This window comes from Harmonia axyridis, chromosome X, assembly GCF_914767665.1.
Source record: "Harmonia axyridis chromosome X, icHarAxyr1.1, whole genome shotgun sequence".
Lineage (NCBI taxonomy): Eukaryota > Metazoa > Arthropoda > Insecta > Coleoptera > Coccinellidae > Harmonia > Harmonia axyridis.
The window spans coordinates 34,458,935-34,463,934 of NC_059508.1; the positions used below are offsets into that span (position 1 = coordinate 34,458,935).

The 5,000-nt window shown below is 40.4% G+C and overlaps 1 non-coding gene across 1 annotated transcript; it reads right to left on the reverse strand.

The window, feature by feature from the left end:
* Positions 1-2,864: 2,864 nt before the first annotated feature.
* On the reverse strand, positions 2,865-2,983 carry LOC123688277. Its single transcript, XR_006749806.1, has one exon. It is a non-coding gene; the product is annotated as a 5S ribosomal RNA (ribosomal RNA).
* Positions 2,984-5,000: the final 2,017 nt, after the last annotated feature.

A 5,000-nucleotide genomic window follows, 5' to 3' on the forward strand; every position in this document is an offset into this window, starting at 1 on the left:
GATTCTGATTGTTGATTATCGCTATTAGAACATATAAGGAGGCAACCAAATCAAATTTGAGAAAATTCCACGATCAGAAAATTTTTTTCGAAAAAAAAAAAAAAATCGTAATCACCTCGGTCATGGCGAGTTATTTTCCGTATTTCATTCCACAATCAACGTACAACATAGAAGAAATCATCTCTCTAACTATCCTGGTTCAAAAGTTGTATCGGAACATTTCACGTCGTAATATCTCGCCAAGTCCAGACCTCGGCGATAGGTAGTATCTGACACCGTCCGCTCGGGACTGACATCGACTTGGACTCGGGCTGATGATGGGGAGGCGTTTAAGGACGTGAACATTTTTCCTTATAAAAATTAAAGTCGACAATGAATATTGATTCTGATTACTGATTTACGCTTTAAAAACACATTAGAAGGCAACCAAATCGAATTTGAGGAAATTCCACGATCAGAAAATTTTTTTCGAAAAAAAAAAAAATCCGAAAAATATTTTTCGATTCCTATTACTGATTTACTCTTTTAGAACACATTAGGAGGCAACCAAATCAAATTTGAGAAAATTCCACAATCAGAAAATTTTTTTCGAAAAAAAAAAAAATTCGAGGACACCTCGGTCATGGCAAGTTATTTTCCACAATCCATTCCCCAATCGACGTACATCACAGAAAAAATCATCTCTCTAACTATCCTGGTTCAAAAGTTGTATCGGAACATTTTCACGTCGAAAATATATCTCTAAGTCCAGACCGATGCACAACGTAAACTAGGGCTGAACCGATGCACCACGTAATATCGGGCAGACCGATGCAGAACGTAAACTCGATCATACCGATGCTTCACGTAATCTCGATCTTACCGATGCACCACGTAAACAAGGGCAGACCGATGCAGAACGTAAAGTAGATCTTACCGATGCACCACGTAATCTCGATCTTACCGATGCACCACGTAATCTCCATCTTACCGATGCACCACGTGAACTGGATCTTACCGATGCAGAACGTGAATTGGATCTTACCGATGCACCACGTAAACTCGATCTTACCGATGCACCACGTAATCTCAATCTTACCGATGCACCACGTGAACTGGATCTTACCGATGCAGAACGTGAATTGGATCTTACCGATGCACCACGTAAACTCGATCATACCGATGCACCACGTAATCTCGGGCAGACCGATGCACAACGTAAATGACGATCGGGACCGGGGCGATCGGTCGTATCTGACACCGCCGGCTCGGTTCTAACATCGTCAATGAGTCGGGGTTGAAAAAAAGGACGTGAACATTTTTCCTTATAAAAATCAAACCCGATCATGGATTTTGATTCTGATTGTTGATTATCGCTATTAGAACATATAAGGAGGCAACCAAATCAAATTTGAGAAAATTCCACGATCAGAAAATTTTTTTCGAAAAAAAAAAAAAAATCGTAATCACCTCGGTCATGGCGAGTTATTTTCCGTATTTCATTCCACAATCAACGTACAACATAGAAGAAATCATCTCTCTAACTATCCTGGTTCAAAAGTTGTATCGGAACATTTCACGTCGTAATATCTCGCCAAGTCCAGACCTCGGCGATAGGTAGTATCTGACACCGTCCGCTCGGGACTGACATCGACTTGGACTCGGGCTGATGATGGGGAGGCGTTTAAGGACGTGAACATTTTTCCTTATAAAAATTAAAGTCGACAATGAATATTGATTCTGATTACTGATTTACGCTTTAAAAACACATTAGAAGGCAACCAAATCGAATTTGAGGAAATTCCACGATCAGAAAATTTTTTTCGAAAAAAAAAAAAATCCGAAAAATATTTTTCGATTCCTATTACTGATTTACTCTTTTAGAACACATTAGGAGGCAACCAAATCAAATTTGAGAAAATTCCACAATCAGAAAATTTTTTTCGAAAAAAAAAAAAATTCGAGGACACCTCGGTCATGGCAAGTTATTTTCCACAATCCATTCCCCAATCGACGTACATCACAGAAAAAATCATCTCTCTAACTATCCTGGTTCAAAAGTTGTATCGGAACATTTTCACGTCGAAAATATATCTCTAAGTCCAGACCGATGCACAACGTAAACTAGGGCTGAACCGATGCACCACGTAATATCGGGCAGACCGATGCAGAACGTAAACTCGATCATACCGATGCTTCACGTAATCTCGATCTTACCGATGCACCACGTAAACAAGGGCAGACCGATGCAGAACGTAAAGTAGATCTTACCGATGCACCACGTAAACTCGATCTTACCGATGCACCACGTAATCTCCATCTTACCGATGCACCACGTGAACTGGATCTTACCGATGCAGAACGTGAATTGGATCTTACCGATGCACCACGTAAACTCGATCTTACCGATGCACCACGTAATCTCAATCTTACCGATGCACCACGTGAACTGGATCTTACCGATGCAGAACGTGAATTGGATCTTACCGATGCACCACGTAAACTCGATCTTACCGATGCACCACGTAATCTCAATCTTACCGATGCACCACGTGAACTGGATCTTACCGATGCAGAACGTGAATTGGATCTTACCGATGCACCACGTAAACTCGATCTTACCGATGCACCACGTAATCTCAATCTCACCGATGCACCACGTGAACTGGATCTTACCGATGCAGAACGTGAATTGGATCTTACCGATGCACCACGTAAACTCGATCTTACCGATGCACCACGTAATCTCGATCTTACCGATGCACCACGTAATCTCAATCTTACCGATGCATCACGTAATCTCGATCTTACCGATGCAGAACGTAAACTCGATCATACCGATGCACCACGTTATCTCGGCAGACCGATGCAGAACGTAAAAAAAAAGCTTACAGCACGCGGTGTTCCCAAGCGGTCACCCATCCAAGTACTAACCGCGCCCGACGCTGCTTGGCTTCAGTGTTCTGACGAGAACTGGCAATTTCAGCGTGGTATGGCCGTAAACAACATATATTGCGATATTTTCTATGATATCTCACTTTTTGGGAGCGGAAAGGACGTGAACGTTTTTCCTCATAAAAAATGAAATAACTTTTGGATATTAATTCTGATTGTTGATTTAAGCTTTAAGAACACATTAGGACATATCTCAATGAAATTTGAGGGATTTCCGAAATCGAAAAATATTTTTCAAAAAAAAAAAAAAATCCCAGAAGACCTCGGTCATCTCAAGTTTATTTCCATATTCTATTACACAATCAACGTACATCACAAAAGGAACCATCTCTCTAACTATCACAGTTAAATTTTTGTATCGGAACATTTCACGTCGGAATATCTCGCTAAGTCCAGACCGGGGAGATCGGTCGCATCTGACACCGTCCGCTCCGGTCTAACATCGTCTTGGAGTCGGGGTAACGATGGAGAGGCGTTTAAGGACGTGAACATTTTTCCTTATAAAAATTAAAGTCGACAATGAATATTGATTCTGATTACTGATTTACTCTTTTAGAACACATTAGAAGGCAACGCAATCAGATTTGAGGAAATTTCAAGATCAGAAAATTTTTTTCGAAAAAAAAAAAAATTCAAGAACACCTGGGTCATGGCAAGTTATTTCCCACAATCCATTCCACAATCAACGTACAACATAGAAGAAATCATCTCTCTAACTATCCTGGTTCAAAAGTTGTATCGGAACATTTCACGTCGAAATACCTCGCCAAGTCCAGACCGGGGCGATAGGTAGTATCTGACACCGTCCGCTCGGGACTGACATCGACTTGGACTCGGGCTAATGATGGGGAGGCGTTTAAGGACGTGAACATTTTTCCTTATAAAAATTAAAGTCGACAATGAATATTGATTCTGATTACTGATTTACGCTTTAAAAACACATTAGAAGGCAACCAAATCAAATTTGAGGAAATTCCAAAATCAGAAAATTTTTTTTCAAAAAAAAAAAAATCCGAAAAATATTTTTCGATTCTGATTACTGATTTACTCTTTTAGAACACATTAGAAGGCAACGAAATCAAATTTGAGTAAAATCCAAAATCAGAAAATATTTTTCGAAAAAAAAAAAAAATTCGAGAACACCTCGGTCATGGCAAGTTATTTTCCACAATCCATTCCCCAATCAACGTACATCCCAGAAAAAATCATCTCTCTAACTATCCTGGTTCAAAAGTTGTATCGGAACATTTTCACGTCGAAAATATATCTCTAAGTCCAGACCGATGCAGAACGTAAACTCGATCATACCGATGCTTCACGTAATCTCGATCTTACCGATGCACAACGTAAACTAGATCACACCGATGCAGAACGTAAACTCGATCTCACCGATGCACCACGTGAACTGGATCTTACCGATGCAGAACGTGAATTGGATCTTACCGATGCACCACGTAAACTCGATCTTACCGATGCACCACGTAATCTCGATCTTACCGATGCACCACGTGAACTGGATCTTACCGATGCAGAACGTGAACTCGATCTTACCGATGCACCACGTAAACTAGGGCTGACCGATGCATCACGTAAACGACGATCGAGAGGCGCGAAAGGACGTGAACGTTTTTCATTATAAAAATTGAAATAAATGATAAATAATGATTCTGATTGTTGATTATCGTTTTTAATATGCATTAGTAGGCAACCAAATGAAATTTGAGGAAATTCCGATAACAGAAAATTTTTTCGAAAAAAAAAAAAATTCATGAAATCCTCGGTCATCGCAAAATATTTACCATATTCTGTTCGATAATCAACGTATATTTAAGAAGGAATCATATCTGTATCTATCTTGGTTCAAATTTTGTATCGGAACATTTTGACCAAAGTCCGAGCTTCGGCCGAAACAGACACCGCTGACCTGGCCTATCGATCGACCGAGAGTCGGGGATAGAGCGTAAGTGTTGTCTGGAGGGGAACCCTGTGCTCTCCTGACATATATAGGGAAGGTGGTCGCGTTGGGCGATGCAGAACGTTTGGATCGGGAATTATATTTTTGGTTC